Below are 17177 nucleotides of genomic sequence, written 5' to 3' on the forward strand. Positions count from 1 at the left end.
CTGCTCCCGAATCTCTTCCGAGTTGTGCATTCAGACTGCAAACACGCTCATCTCAGTTTTGAAGGCTTTTGTGTGTATGTGTGTTTTTTTTTTTAAATTTCTCCTGTAGGTTCTTCATTCATTTGATTTTGATTGTCCTCAAATAATTTTTTTAAGTATTTATTTTTCTCCCTCGAGCCTTTTAACAGAAACATCTACACATGAACAGCATCCCTGAGTTTTTTCAATTCAGCTTCTGACTGCCGGGCCAGATGATCTCCATTTTCCCAGCTGACTCTTTCTCGCTGATGCCCCGCTGCTGTCCCCTTCTCTCAAGAGGCCAGGCCAACTTCCCATCTTCTGCAAGGTTGCAGTCAGACACTAACTGGCTGTCCTTCCACTCACAAGCTGTTTGAGTTCGCTCGCCCGTTTTTCCGTTCCTCCTGCTGGGCGTCCTCTCTGCTTCCAGGCAGCAGATTCCTAGGCAAGCAGCTCTCGACTTTCCTGAGGTCTAAAGCAAGGGTTTTCGCTCAAGCCGCGCAGTTTTCTGACCTTGTCCCACGTTCTCCTGAGATGCTTTAAGATACTGCTTTCATCAGTCACTTGGGATTGGAAGGATGCTGATGCCTCTTCCAGGGACTCTGTTCTTGGAGGTGAGGCATCAGCAGCGGCCCGGGAGGATTGTTACCTGTTTTCCTGCGGACACAGGTGAATCTCAGGGTTAGATTCTGGGGCCCGAGGGTGGGTTTCGGGCGGGGCTAGAAGCCGGGGCAGGTGCGGAGGGCCTGGTCCCACGTGGAGGCGGTGGGGCTGCGGCCCAGCGCCCTGACGCCCCGGATGCCGGGACCTGGGCCAGCTCCCACCGAACGGCCTGGGGTGCGGGTCACCTAAAGGTCGCGGCTCTCCTGCCTCAGGCCCTGCTCCTGGCGGTGGTCCCATCTGGAGAGGAGCAGAGCGCGCTGACAGCGGGCAGGTAGGCCAGGTGGGGGTGGGGTGGGGGTGCGGGTGGACCTGGGTGCGCCTCCTCGAGAGCCGTCTCGGGGACTGAGGACTTTCTGGACAAGGGGTGCGTGGCTTCCCGGTCCCCGTGCTCGCTGCGGGCACCGAGCAGCCCCAGTCCCCCCACCCAGTCCCGCCCACCGGCCGCTAGGTTTGGGGGGTCCGCAGCTGGCTTGAGGGGGGGCAGAGGGCCAGGTCTGTTCGGCCAGGACTTAGGGTGCTGTGGGGCCAGCGTCCGGGGGTCACCGCGCAGATGCTGGGGGGGGGGGGCGCAGTGGGGGAGGGGCGTGCCGAGTCGCGGGCTTGGGGAGCATCTCCGCGGGCCCGGCTCCCACCCCCGGGTGGGACCCGGCGCTGCTGACCTTGGGGTTCGTGGGGCAGGGTGCTGGTGGTGGCCACAGCAGGTCCGCCGTGTCCTCAAGTGGAGAGCCCTTGGGGTTTTTATTCCGTGCTGCCGAACGCCGAGTTGGTCACTTTCCGGGACCCGCTTCCCCCGCAGGTGACTTGGGTGGGGGTGGGGTCGGGGGGGGGGCTTGTGGAATGAACCCCGCGTTCTCATGAACTTCGCGATCTTCAGCTCAGGCAGGTGTCGGCCAGCTCTCTTCCGCTCTCTAAAGCGTGTCGGCCCTTTATTGTAAGAACAGGCATAGCGGTCCATCCAGAAATCTGCCAGAGAGACCTGGGACTTGGCCCCGACGTTGGGGTCACACCAGCCGAGCACCCCAGCTGCTCCAGGGAAGTGGTGGGACACATTTTTGTGACGCTCCGCTGTCCCTTCCTGGCTCCAGAGGGCACCGCGGTTCTACCTCCAATGGCCAGGATCCTGTGGCCACCGCTGACCGCACAGAACCCTGTAGAAGATTCTGTCTAGAGGGAGAACAAGTGCCTGGCGAGCAGGACGGTTGTGAGTTGGGCTAGGGAAGACGGCGAGTGGGCAGCCAGCTTCCGGAAGGGCTCTCTCTCCCTCTGCCTACTGGCCGCAGAGATCATTGCTTGCACTGTGCCTTTGAGGAAGTGGGCAAGGCTAGCTACAGCCGGAACTGGGTTCCCAGCCAGCCTGGAACTGGGTTCCCAGTACCGCTCCCAGAGTCCCTCCATCTGTGTTCTGTCCTGAGTCCGAGCAAGTCCTCTGAGTGTCTGTGGACAGGCCTCTCCCTCTCAGCTTTCCCCTTGGAGGGAACATTGTGGTCACAAACCTATAGTGCGGCGGGAGCTGGGGGGTCCTTCCTGCTCAGCCTGATAGGACCTGTTGCAGACCAATGAACGTGGCTCTGGACAGGATGTGGTGCCACCTGGGTGGAGAAGAGGTTGCACAGCGGTAGGCCCGGGCTCCTCTTCTGGGCGTTTCAGCAGCCACACCTCAACGTGCCCTGCAGCGTCATGTTGCAAACTGGGAGCCTGGGCACCGGAGGGTCACCGGAGGGGAAAGGTGCCTGGCCCATCAGAGCTGCTTGGCGGGGCCTCCAGAGCTCCAGGCCTGTTCCTCCCATCCTTGAGGGAGTCCCTCAGTCCACGATGTGGATTAGCCATGATGGTGGGGCCTGGCGAGTCTGAAATGTGCAGGCCAGGGGGGCAAGATTTCTCAGGCAAGATTTCTGCGTTCACGGCCTTGAGACCGAATTCCTTCTTCCTATTTTTTCATGCATTATTTTACTTCCGGTAGCTTGAACAGAGGACCAAGAACACCCACTAGAACAAAGCACAGGCGGAGTGAATTCGGAAGGCAGGGATCTGTTTCCAGGCATTGACAGAGCTTTGCAATTCAGAGCCATCCCCCCAAATGTCCTGCAGGAAGGTAAAAGGAGGAGGCGAGTGCCCCCACTAGACCTAAGGCCGAAGGCACAGGCTAGGCGAGGGATGGTCTTCCTCGGCCCCAGGGCCAGCGCGGCAAGTCTCTAGGTGCAGAGCTCTGCCTTGGGAAGGGAGGGATGATAGAGATTTCGATCCTTAGTTTTCCCTGCAGGCTAGAGAAACACCTTCGCCATTTCCCCTAATTTGGGGAGTAGCTGCTCCAGGCAGAAGGGCTTTTTTTTTTTTTTTTTTTAACTCTTTGAACCTGAGTGGAGGGGTTTCCCAGCACAGTAGACTAGAACTGTGACAGAGCCTGCACTCTGACGCAGGAGCTGTTGACCTGCTTGGCACCAAGGTCACTTTTAGCAGATTTCTTGCAATGAGTTGGGTCAAGGAAAGTTTTTCACTGATGCTTAATTTATTTTACACGATCACGTTGCCTTCTTCCTTCTTTGGGAGTGCCGTTAACAAAATAATACTGCTTAGCCCTCGACTGAATGACATTCACTGCCCCAGTGTGAGAATATTCCCAGTTTCTTTGTATAGCCCTGCTGTGCTTGGTAAGAAGGATGTTTTGTTATTTCAGCAGCCTTCAAATGGGTAATAAATAAATTTCCACTGGGCTGGCACTTCCTCTCATTTCCTGAAGGAGGGGCTGATTGTTCTGACAGCTCCCTGGGGACAGTTCAAGTTCTCGAATGACTGAAGTGACCGCTGCATCATTCCCTTGTGTGCCCTGTCACATAGAAAACCCAGGGAAGGTCATTTGTAACATCAGCATCAAGGCTGGGATTGTCTGCGTTGCAGTCTTTCTGGGGCTGGAGAAACCACCAAGTGAAGTCATACCGCAGAAAATGGTCGAGGAAGCTTAAAACCTGTTGAGATGCTCTTTTAGAATATGTGGCTTGCATCGTGTCCTCTGTCGAAGCATGGAAAAGCACGGTTGCATTTGAAGGGCATGAGGACCATGTGATTTAGGACATGCAGAGAGTTCTCTGCCCGACACAGGACAAGTGACGATTAATCAAATATGTCTCGCAAGGGTAAGAGAGGTTTCTGAAAGATGACTCCTTCCCTTCGGTGCTCTGCGTTATAACCGCACTTGAGTCCGTAAGAAGAAGACAGTAAAGTTTCCCCAGCTGTGCTGCTGCCTGCTCAAAACATCTAAACGATTGTGCAGAAGAGCCTTTGAAAGCGTGGGGTGTGCAGAACTCCACTGTTTCCGGGGCTGAAACAAGGAGTTCTAATTTGAGAGCCATTTTAGTGGACATTTCTTAGAATTCCAATGCATTGCTCATTTTGTAAATTCCTCCCACGCACACATTGTCTGTCCCAGTAACTCACTAAACTTGCCTAACACCCTGATCTCAGGGATTTTAACCATATAATTAAGGGATCGAGGTAACACCAAGAAATTAAATATAAATTATCTCGAGGGCTCAGTGGGTTTATCTAAAATGGAAACATTGTTGGTATTATGAACAGGAGGTTGAATGCTCCAAATAAATGTGCTCTCTTGGAGGCTTTTCTTTTGAGGAGAGGAACTGCAGAAGACCGGTGCCCGCAAAATGGTCTCAACTCACCTTCCCCGTCCAAAGTGTTAGCTGATTTGGATGTTCGAGATGGATCACTTAGCGAATGCTACGTCTTCTTCCTTTTTCACTGCAGACCAAATGTTACTTTAGCCCTCTTATATTACTAAATTATTCAAGGATCTCCTAGAATATTTAGAAAATACAGATTAAGGTAAAATGTCCTGAAGGCCAATATTAGCCGACTTTAATTTTGTCATCAAAATAAGCCCTACTCCAATGGCATCAAATTCCACAGGTATTCACTGGTATATAGCGGCGGCACATGCTTGAGCCTGGCAAATGTATCTGATGTGATATTACTATCATGAATAATTTATAATTTGTTCCAAATGGGGGCTTAGGAGTAAGACTGCCCGCCTTAGACTGTTGGTGTCCTCGAGCACAGCTGTGTGACTTTTGGCAAATTACTTTTCTATTCTCCGATTTCTTCATCTGATAAAGTGTGAATGATAGTACACCTGCTTGATAGGGTTGTTATCAAGATTATATGAATTATAATTGAGAGCACTCTAAATTTAGCTTTATTCTTTTTCTTTTTTTTTTTTAATTTTTTTTCAACGTTTATTTATTTTTTTGGGGGGACAGAGAGAGACAGAGCATGAACAGGGGAGGGGCAGAGAGAGAGGGAGACACAGAATCGGAAACAGGCTCCAGGCTCTGAGCCATCAGCCCAGAGCCTGATGCGGGGCTCGAACTCACGGACCATAAGATCGTGACCTGGCTGAAGTCGGACGCTTAACCGACTGCGCCACCCAGGCGCCCCTAAATTTAGCTTTATTAATCGAGATAATAGTCATGTGCAAGAAGACACTTGATTAAATTACTCAGTAGATATAAAAAGCTGATTAAGATCTCATCCTTGCTTCCAATGAATGTATTCTGGTTAAGACACATAGATAAATGACAATAACGTAAAGATAAGAAAATTGGGAAAATTCCACAGAGCTTGATGTTACATAAGGTTTAAGAAATCATTCATTCAACACAGCATCCACTAATTCATTCCAGTTTGGTAAATAGATGATAATATAGTTTTTAAGTGAATGGCACTTAATGGCTAGTTAATGGCAATGAAATATTTAATACTTAAAAACTACTTACTGTGTCAGGAGGCCCCTCAATTGATGGTCTTTAATATTGATCATTAGCAGACATTTTAAAGATGAAGGTTTATAGACTTCTTTTATCAATTCTCTTGGCTTTCGTGATTTAGTTTTATGCCCCATTTTATTTAACTCAGCTTTTTTGTTTTTAATTTGAGAGAGAGCATGCCTATGAGCAAGGGAGAAGGGCAGAGGTAGAGAACCTCAAGCAGGCTCTGTCCTCCATGTGGAGCTGATGCCGGACTCCGTCCCAGGACCCCAGGATCATGACCTGAACCAAAATCAAGATCAGAAGCTCAATCAGTTGAGCCACCCAGGTGCCTCTAACGTGCTTCTTTCTTACAGTCCTTTTCCGTATATGAGTCGGCTGATGATGCTTGTTGAAAGTCTACCAAATAACTGATCACTATAAGTGCTCAAAAGTCATCAATGTATTTTTAAGTGTTAACAGCAGAATGAGAACCCATTAGAAAAAAAATATCCAAAATTTTAATTTTGCAATAAAACAGCTTCTCAGTAGCCTGCCTATACACACACACACACACACACACACACACACACACACACACACACATATGGAAAATATTCTCATTATGTAATCCTAAAATGGGGCTAGACTTGATTGGTGTCAGGTCATGATCTCAGCATTGGTGAGATTGAGCCCTGCGTTGCTCTCCTCCGATGGCACAGAGCCTGCTTGGGCTTCTCTCTCTCCCTCTCTCTCTCCCTCCCCCCTCTCTCTGCCCCTACCCTGCTCATGCACTCACTCTCTCTCTCTCTCTCTGTCTCTCTCAAAATAAACATTTTTTTTAAAAAGCCCTTTTAATTCAATAAGGAAAAATATTCAGAGCAAGAAAAGTGGGAAGAACACAATTTTAGAAATACAGTCAGCATTAAATATGTATATTTTCAATTGCATTAGTAATAAGTCCAGTTTAACCAAAACTTAATTACATTTTTCATGTCATATTTGTAAATACTAACTAGTGTTGGTGAAAGTGCTGGCTGCTCAAGCCATGAATACAACCCCTTAAAAAAACATATTTCTTAGGGGTTTCCCTATTAATATTATCAATGTATACAAATACCTATCCATTAAAAAATTCTTTGGAGAATTGTATAATGGGGAAAATAGGTTTGTTTAGTAGATGATATACTTAAGAAATAAAGTGAGATGAATACTTACTGATACAGAAGGATGCTCACAGTTGTTCACATCCCGTTTTTAGGACTGAAACATTCCATCCCCCAGGTATTAGAGGAATGCTCTTTGGCTACATATGGCTCATGGCTGGGTTCCTCCACAGGAAGTGCCCTCAGTGGAAGATAACTGCCTCCCCTAGGGTTACAGCCTCTGTTGGGGGTGGCTGGCATCCTTTGACTCATCACTGTAGTCATAAAATGCTCGGTTTCCTATGTGAATTCTGGGCCAGTCTGTAGGACAGTCCCAACTCTAGAACTCCTGATGGGATTGTCAGAGACCATTGACAAGACTGCCTTCCACTTTCAGTGGCCAGTTCTGCTCCCTTCACTCCCTCACAGATACTGTTCTCAGTAGCCTGGTAAACTTCCTGCAGACAAATCTCCATCTCAAAGTCTGGCTTCTCAGGAGTCCAACCGAAGACAGTTGGTGCCAGAAGCGGACAGAAGGGAAAAACCAGTGGTGTGTTGGCAAATGTTTAATAATTGGCTCTCTGGGCAGGGGAGGAGAACAACTTGATTTCTAACATGGGTCAACTTCCATGGTGTAAATACTCCCACCTTGGAAGACTTTAAGCTACTAAGTTAATCTTCATGAATGCAGAGTCGGGAAGAGAAGCACGCGATCTCTTCTCAAGAGGTAGGGTGAGTCAGCTCTATTAGAGGGAGCAGCCTCCAGAATGAGATGGGGAACTCGATTCCTCACCACTAATGGGTGAGGAATCACTAAGTAGTGATTGTAAGAACTATGGAATTGGATGGCTTCTCTTGAGTACCATGGATGGACTGGACAAAGAAAGTGAGAAACTAAAGGTCATTAATCCCCAGTTGAAGTGTGACAGAGCATCTCCTGGGCTGCATGTAAAGAGACCTTCACCTCCGGCATCCAAAGAGCAGTAAAAGCCCAAGGATCAGCCCAAAGATTTATTTATATTATGACTGTTGTATGGTGACCTTGGGGCTTCCATGGCAGAGATAAGCAGGCAGGGAGAAGCATCACCACCTGGCTAGGGCAGTTGTTCTTCTTTATAAGGACAAGTTAAGGCTGCTGCTACATCATGTAGGCAGAAAAGACCATCTTTGACCCCTAGGTGATGGGCTAGGACATCTTTTTGTGGTTACTTCCTTGCCCAGTTTTGGTTGTAAATAGGGAAGTTCTGTACCAACACCTGATCAAGTCATGGAATTCAGAAGTAGAATTCACTCAAGGCTGTGGTTTGGGTTACCCCACCAGATAAGCCACCTAGTTGAGTGTGGATGCTAGCCCAGGGTAAGAGAATCTAGAATGAATAGTACAGAAGGAGATAGTGGGTCTCAGTAGTGGCCCTACAACATGGTGCAGCAGAAGGGGCTGGCATTTGTTCTAACCTTCCTCCTACTAATTTCCCTAAGAAAAGACCAATCTGATTCCAGGAGGAGCTCTTCCAAGATGGGGCGAACTTACTATAGGAAGCAAATGAATTTGCTTAGACCGTAGTTAGCTGTAGTGGATTCTGTGGTGGAAACCCAGATGCTGGAGCAATGACATTCATTCCCCCAGAAACTCTAGGAATCAGACTTGGCTGCCGATAACTCACAACTGAGTTTTTCCCTACTAATTATCCTTAGCTGAAGGAAGCTGCCTTGCCCAGTCTGTCTGGCATATGATAGCTGGTCAGTAGAGGGTCATAGGGCTTAACCCTCTTGCCTTAATCTGAGACAGTTCTGTAGGACCATTCTTGCTCCACAGCTGCCATAGTGTGGTTGCGTATTTTGCAAATGCATCACAGACCAGCCCTGCTTCCCTCCTAGCTGCCGTTCTGAGAGCACTCTCCAGTGAACTTTCCACGCTCAAATCTGCACCTCAGAGTCTGTTTTCCAGAGAACCTGACTTAACATGTGAGTTAGGAAAATACACTAACATTTCTGCAATCGTGCAGCCTAGGAACTTCTATGCTTGAGGTAAATCTAAATAGGTTCTAGTACGTAAACGGAGTTAAATGTAATGTAAGAAAGCAGAGGCTGATAAATGCATGAGTAGTGGAAGGAAACTTGGGGAAGCACTCTTGTGATTGTTTTTATGTTCTGCCAGATAGGAGGCTGACAGGTTTGGGGTAGGATTTGGAGAGGTTTGAACATGGAGAAGGAGGAATAAAATAGTTGTCTAGGAGAGTGAGAGGCACATGTGTATGGATGAAGAATAAACAGTTGGGTTTAAGCAGGAGTGGAGTTTTGTCAAGTTTTGTCCATCAACATAAGGATGGACAAGGGATTGATCATAGCTATTCCTTATTCGTAGTCCTGAATCTAATTGTAAAATGATGCTTTTGTGACCTATTTGTATTAATTATAATTATGGACCACGAAATTTAAATTGCGTCAGAAGGGACAGGATCTTTCATGATAGGAGATACTGGGTTAATGTATAGTGGAACTGAAACTGTACTCAGAATTCTGGAGGAAATAAACTGGAAAGATGTCAGGTACATCAAGTTGAGATTATCTAAGGATTATAGACTGATAGTGACTCAGCCAAGTGTATGACCGTGGGAGTGAGAAGATGGAATGGGATGGAGTAGGATGGAAATTCAGTTTTCATTTAGTAACTAACATTTATGGTAGACAAGACCAGGGAACCAAGAGAGTATTAAACCTGCATGAATACTGGGGCTGGATATCATGCTAGAAAAAGTGGGAGTCATCCAGGAAATCTAAAGAAGTAGAAACCTTGAGAGGAAAGTTTTTCCTAGTTTTATTGAGATACAACTGGCACGTAACCTTGTTTGAGGTGTACAATGAGATGATGACATATACTTCTGTATTATGAAATGATTCTCACAGTCAACACCTTCTCTCTGTCTCTTTCTTGTTGTGGTGAAAACTTTGAAGACACAGTCTCAGCAACTGTCAAGTATAAAATAGTGTTGACTGTAGTCACCATGATCTGCATTACGTCTCCAGAACTTAGTCGTTTTTTATAACTGGAATGTTGAACCTGTGGGTGACCGTTTCCCCCACTTCCAGCAACCACAAGTCTCCTTGGTTTCTGTGAGTTTGTTGTTTTTAGATTCCACATATGATATCATCCAGTATTTGTCTTGCTCTGTCTGATTTGTCTGACTTAGTGTAAGTCCCGAAGGCTCATCCGTGTTGTTGCAAATGTAGGATTTCCTTCTTTTTTATGGCTGAATAATATTCCATTGCATACATCATTATCCATTCATCCATCACTGGACACTTACATTGTTTCCATGTCTTGGCTATGATAAAAAAAATACTGCAGTAAGCACTGAGATGCAGATATTTCTTTGAGATAATTATTTCATTCCTTTGAATATGTATACACACACACACACACACACAGGTGTAACTGCTGGATCATATGGTAGTTCTATTTTTAATTTTTTGAGGAGCATCCATACTGTTTCCTGTAGTGGTTTACCAATTTACATTCCCACCAGTAGTCTACAATGGTTCCTTTTGCTTCACATCCTCCCTAGCATTTATCTCTTTTAATAGTCCCGTTATCAGGAGCACGACGATACCACATTGTGGTTTTGATTTGCACATCCCTGTTGATTCATGGTGCTGAGCATCTTTCCGTGTTCCACTTGGTCATTGGTATATCTTCTTTGGAAAGTTACCTATTCAGGTCCTTCCCTCAATTATTTTTTAAGTTTATTTTATTTATTTTGAGAGCAGGAGAGGGCATACAAGCAGAGGAAGGGCAGAGAGAGGGTGAGGGAAATATAGAGAATCCCAAGCAGGCTCCACACTCAGTGCAGAGCCCGATGTGGGGCTCAGACTCACCAACTGTAGATTAAGACCTGAGCCGAAGTCGGACGCTCAACTGACTGAGCCACCCAGGCGCCCCTCCCCCAATTAAAAAAGTAGGATTATTTGTTTTTTTATTCTTGAGTTGTAGGAGTTTCTTTTATATTTTGGACATTAACCAAATATTCAAGGTTTTGTCGTTTATGCTTTTGGTGTTACATCCAAAAATTCATGGCCAAGACCAATGCCGAGGAGCTTTTTGCCTATGTTTTCATTTCAGAGTTTGAAAATTCCAGATCTTACTTGAAGCCTTCAGTCTATCTCAAGATAATTTACGTGACCCATGTAAGCAGAGTGACCCAGTTTCACTCCTTTGTGAGAGAATATCTGTTTTTCCAAACACCATTTACTAAAGAAACTATCTTTTCTCCATTGAGTATTTAGTTGGCCATACGTTCATGGGTTTGTTTCTGGGCTCTGTATTCTGTACCATTGGTCTTTGTCCATTTTTATGCCAGTACCCTGTTTTGATTCCTGCAGCTTTGCAGTGCAGTTTGAAATTATAAAGTGGGATGCCTCCAACTTTGTCATTTCTCAAGATCACATTAGCTATTTGGCTTCTTTTGTGGTTCCATATAAATTTTTTCTTCTATTTCTATGAAAACTGGCATTTAGAATCTCAATCCAGATTGCATTGAATCTATGGATGGCTTTGGGTAGTACAGACATTTTAACAATTCTTCCAGTCCATGAACACAGAATATATTGTTACACATTTGTGTCTTCTTCAGTTTCTTTTATCAGTATCTTAAAGTTTTGTGGGTAAAGGTCTTTTACCAACTTGGTTATATTTATTTCTAACCACTTGTGACCTTTCTTAATGACCCTGAAATGTCAAACTACTGAGAAAGTACAAATGGATTAATAGGAAAAAGTCTAAAGAGTGGATTTTTTCTCATGATTAGATTTGTGACCATAAACAGATTGTGAATATACAATCTTAACCAAGTTAGATTCTACGTGTATTTTTAGAAAATGCTTGAGCTCCTTTAAAATTTTTTTTTCAACGTTTTTTATTTATTTTTGGGACAGAGAGAGACAGAGCATGAACGGGGGAGGGGCAGAGAGAGAGGGAGACACAGAATCGGAAACAGGCTCCAGGCTCCGAGCCATCAGCCCAGAGCCTGACGCGGGGCTCGAACTCACGGACCGCGAGATCGTGACCTGGCTGAAGTCCGACGCTTAACCGACTGCGCCACCCAGGCGCCCCTTGAGCTCCTTTAATATTATATATCCCCATTTCTTTTTTTAAATGTTTTATCAAATTTTGAGAGAGAACATGCACATGTGCGTGAGGACAGGAGGGGCACAGAGAGAGGGAGACAGAGGATCTGAAGTCGGTTCCGCTGACAGCACAGAGCCCAATGCGGGGCTCAAACTCATGAACCGTGAGCTGAAGTCAGACACCTAACTGACTGAGCCACCCAGGTGCCCGTATCATTTCCCATTTCTGTTCTTAGTTTTTTCTTCAATGTGTCTGTGTGTTTTTATGGATAGTGTATTATATACCAAAATTGATGTTGAACTCAAGACCGTGCTGATCAAGATAATTAGAAGCAACCACATGACTGATTCTGTACTGATTTTTTTTTTTCATTCAGGATCTTGGCCTCAAGTACACACAGCAAAAATGTAATCTTTAGACCATGCCTTTTCAGACTTCTTATACTAAAAATCAGAGCCTATACGATGAAGTGCTTTTCTTACCATTTGGAATATTTTTCTTATCGTAACCAATTCTCATTGGGTTTTCAACATCTATTGCTTTTATGATGTGATAACCTCCTAAGTAAACGTACATGGATTAAAACTGTTTTCCCATCCGGAATACAAGTGGTTGTTCCTGAATCTCCATACACAGTTTTGCATTTTTATTCCCCAAGGGAAGTTCTCCAGATGACTTTTACCTGACAACTAGGGTGACCTAGTCCAATGATAATGATAATCAACAACTGATAAAACTGTGGGAAAAGTCACTTAGTTCAGGCCGATGATCCAAAAGCATTTCTCATATCATATGGTTTTCTCCTTTCCCATCAAAAAGATGAGAGAGAATAATCATTTTGGAGTAGTCGGCCAATAGTGTTCTGCTTTTCAAGTAAATTTTAGATACGTGGAAATACACTAATACAGGGAGTTGCTATATATGTTAGCATGCTTTTAATCACAAGAATACTATTTATTAGTATTTTCTACATGTAGGTTTCCAGTTGTGATTTCTCATGTAAATTTTCCAATAGTAGTTTAAAGCGGGCCCAATAGTGTGTGATGGGAAATCACTAATAATGTGAAGTTTTCTGCTTCTGCCTTTGGAATCTCGCCATTTAAAAGTTACACCATAGGACTTTGTGTGTGGGAAGAAGTAGGTATACTTTTTCCTATTTCCTTCTATAAGAACTTCTAAAGGCCACAGCCCATATATATAAACTCTGACAAGTGGAGAAAAGAGGGAAGACTGGCTGGGAAACTTGGGGATGAAGGATTAACATAGGAGTATCTTCCCTGGGTTTTCTTTTAGCTTCCTCTATCCCAGACTTGGAGATGAATTAGTTGGAAATCCAGACCCACCCAACAGGTACAGACAAAAAAATTCCTCATGAAAAGCCTCCTCCTTCTAGCCAAAGGACCAGGAAAGGGGAAGCCTAGCAAGAAACCTTTTAGACAATAATTGCTCTACTCTAGCCAAACACCACAGAAAAAGTCGTGCCCCATTCCCACTCTGTGCCAACAGAGGTTGAGTGGGTAACCTCCGCTGTCCTCAGACTGTAATGAGGTTCTCCAATCCACCTGCCATGGTTGTAGCAGAGGTCAAGTAAGGAGCTGGAACTTTCATTTCTGCTAGGTGGTAATGATGCACCCCCCTCCACAGTATCTGTGGTGATGATGGGGGAGCCACAGCTTCCATTCCTATCTGTGAGTATTGCGTCATCCCTCCACCTGCCTGCTGAGGTGATCTAAGTGGAGGATTTTTGCCCCAGCCCAGGGGCGTTGAGACACGTTTCCGTTGTGTCAGTGGAGAACAAACAGGGAGCAGTAAAGAAGGAATTCCTACCCTTTTCTTTCAGGGTGTTATCTGTGGAGACCTAAAGGAATGACAAGGAACCTCTGGCCCCACACTCAACCCTGGGCCCCATTGTCAAAAGAAGACAAGTGAGGAATCTGGATTTCTACCCCTACCTGGCAGCAACAAGGTAATAGTCCTCACTTTCCTTGCTGAAGCCGTGTCATGGAAACGAAGTAACATATAAGGTTTAAAGAATGTCCAGAGTCTCACAACTGAATAGACAAATTGTTCAGATTTTAACCGGAAATCGCTTGTGTCAAGATCCAGGAAAATGACAATTTCAATACAAAAGGCAACCAGTACATACCAGCAGTGAGACGGCAGAGATGTTAGAGGCTTCATGCAACCATCATAAAAACATTTCAATGAGCAATGAAGTTCATTTCAATGAAGTTTTTTTTAAAGAGAGCCTCAGCACAAATTACAAAGAAGCAACGAATAGAAGATAAAAAGAAGAACCAAATGGAATTTGTAGGTCCAGATAATGGAAGAAGTGAAAATTAAAGCTCTGTGGATGAGATTAAGAGCAGAAGAGAGAAGTCAGAGGAAAGAATCCATGGACTGGAAGAGTGAACAAGAGAAATTACCCAATCTGAAAAAAACAGAAGATAGACTTGGAAAAAAGGATGAACAGAGTGTGAGGGATTCTACAGAGTATAGCTAACATTTGTGTCCTAGAAGTTTTGGAAGGACAGAAGAAACGAGAGGGGGGCTGAAAAGAACTTGAACACATAATAGCTTTAAAAATAGAAAAATGTGGGGCGTCTGGGTGGCTCAGTCGGTCGGGTGTCGGACTTCGGTTCAGGTCATGATCTCACAGTTTGTGAGTTCGAGCCCCGCGTCGGGCTCTGTGCTGACAGTTCAGAGCCCGGAGCCTGCTTTGGATTCGTGTCTCCACCTCTCTCTGCCCCTCCCATGCTCACACTCTGTCTCTCTCGGTCTCTCAATAATAAATAAACATTAAAAAATATTTTGTTTAAAAAATAGAAAAATGTATAAAGAATAAGCTAGATAGAGCTGTGCTGCCCGATTTAAAGGCATATTACAATGTCCTAGGAATCAAGCCTGTGATGCGTTGGTGGAACCCCAGATACAAAGATTAGTGGAACAGAATAGAGATCCCAGGAATAGACCCAAACAAACAAGCTCAACTGATTTCTGACAAAGGTACAAAAGCAATTCAATGGAAGAGGCATAGACTTGTCGACAAATGCTGCTGGAGCCATTGGACATTCATAGGCAGAAGAATGAATCTCTATAGATTCTCTATAGTCATACTCCAGACTTCATACTCTATAGAAAAATTAACTCAAAACAAGGACTTAGGTGTGATAGATAAGACTTTAAGCTTTATAATCTTTTCGGGGAAAAAAAGGCATGCAATCTTTGGGATCTAGGGCTAGGCAAAGAATTCTTAGATTTGACACCCAAGGTGGAATCCATAAAAGGCAAATTTGATAAATTTCAACATTGCGCCATAAAAGCCCACATGAAGAGAATTGACAAAGATGTCAAAGACGATAAATATCTTCAAACCGTCTGTTTGACAAAGGACTCCTCTCTAGAATATACAAAGAACTGTGAGCACTCAGCAGAAATAAAGCACAAACAATTCCTTTGGAAATGGGCAAAACGCATGAAGGCAACAGATGAGTACATACAGATGGCAAAGAAGCACTTGAAATAACGTTCAACATCATTTGCCATTAGGGAAAATAAAATTAAAATTTAATTTTAAACTAAAATTAGAGAACATGACGCCCCTATCAGAATGGCTCAGATTAAAAAAAAAGCTGACAACACCCGATACTAGAAAGGATGCCGAGAGACTGAATCAGTTGCATACACATTGGTGTATGGAATATAAAATAGTACAGCCCTTCTGGAAAAGAATTTGGCATCTCCTTTAAAAACAAAGCATGCTCTGGGGCGCCTGGGTGGCTCAGTCGATTAAGCATCCGACTTCAGCTCAGGTCATGATCTCGCAGTTTGTGAGTTCGAGCCCCACGTCGAGCTGACAGCTCTGAGCCTGGAGCCCGCTTTGGATTCTGTGTCTCCTCCTCTCTCTGCCCCTCCCCTGCTCATGCTCTGTCTCTCTCTCTCTCAAAAATAAATAAAAACATTAAAAAATTTAGAAAAAAAATAAAAGCAAAGCATGCTACTACATAAAACCTAGTTATTGGACCTCGGAACACTTATCTCAGAGAAAGGAAAACTCAGGTTCACAATGAAACTCTATACACCAGTGTTCATTGAAGTTTTATTCATAAAAGTCCCAAAGTGGAAACACCCAGATGTTCCTCAATGAGTTGGTGGTTCAGTAAGTACCCTGTGGTAAATTTACACCATGGAATACCACTGAGCAATGAAAAGGAATGAACTAATAGCACACCTAAACTTGTGTGTATCTCAGAGAATTATCCAGAATGGAAAAAAGCCAGTCATGAAAGGTTCCATACTAAATGATCCCGTGTATCTAGCTTTCTTAAAATGGCAATATTACAGAAATGGAGAATGGGTTAGTAGTTGCTAAGAGTTAGGTATGGGGTGGTGTCAGAGGAAAGGGGGGATGATGGGAATCAAAGGGAGTAGGCATGGATATAAACGGACAACATGAGGAATCCCAGTGGTTAAGGAAATGGTCTGTATCTCTGATCAGTGTCACTCTTCTGGTTGTGATATAGTATACTTTTGGAGAAAACTGGTAAAGGGTCCCTAGGATCTCTTTGCATTACTTCTTAAAATTTCATGTGAATTCAAAAAAAAAAAGGCTAAAAAAAAAAATCAAAGCGTACCTAGTCATTGTTGGTGTTATTCGTCATATTTTCTGGCTACGCCGCTCAGTTTAAGTACTTTCGCTAACTTAAGGGTATTTCCCACCTTATGAATCTTGGCTCCTCCAATAGAAAACAGAAAAGTTACTCAAACTTCTTTTTTCTAAGGTTTTTTTTTTTAATTCCAGTGTCGTCCACATACAGTATTATATTAATTTCACGTGTACAACATAGTGACTCAGCAATTCTCTACATTACTCAGAGCTCATTCTAGTGAGTGTGCCCTTTAATCCCCATCCCCTATTGTCCCCAGCCCCCATCCACCTGCCCTCTGGTGACCCTCAGCTTGTTCTCTGTAGTTAAGAGTGTCTTTCTTGGTTTGCCTCTCTCTCTCTCTCTCTCTCTCTGTTTCGCTTGCTTTTGTTTCGTAAATTCTACTTGAGTGAAATCATATGGTATTTGCTTTTCTCTGAATTATTTCACTTAACATTATACTCTCCAGCTCCATCCATATTACTATAAATGGCAAGATTTCGGTCCTTTTAATAGCTGAATAATATCCCCTTGTATATATATACACCATCTCATCTTTATCCACTCAGTAATCAGTGGGCATTTGGGCTGTGTCCCTATCTTGGCTATTGTAAATAACACTGCAGTAAACGTAGGGGTGCACTTATCCCTTTGAATTAGTGCTTTTGTATTTTTTGGGTAAATACCCACTGGTGAGATTCCTGGATCGCCGGGTAGTTCTATTTTTAAGTGTTTAACTTCTTGCTTTCTCAAACTTTTCGGCACAAACACGGGCATGACCTGAATGCAACTTTACAGAGGAAATGGACAATTTGAACAAAAAGAT

The 17177-nt window shown here is 44.3% G+C and overlaps 1 long non-coding RNA gene across 1 annotated transcript in view; it reads left to right on the forward strand.

Moving 5' to 3' along the window:
- The first annotated feature begins 765 nt into the window (after nt 1-765).
- LOC111560083 overlaps nt 766-17177 on the forward strand; it is an 87517-nt gene continuing 71105 nt past the window's right edge. The window contains exon 1 of the long non-coding RNA XR_006596244.1: nt 766-952. This is a non-coding gene — a long non-coding RNA (uncharacterized LOC111560083). The remainder of the gene's footprint in view (nt 953-17177) is intronic.

The sequence above is a fragment of the Felis catus genome, chromosome B1 (assembly GCF_018350175.1).
Source record: "Felis catus isolate Fca126 chromosome B1, F.catus_Fca126_mat1.0, whole genome shotgun sequence".
NCBI classification, from domain to species: Eukaryota; Metazoa; Chordata; class Mammalia; order Carnivora; family Felidae; genus Felis; species Felis catus.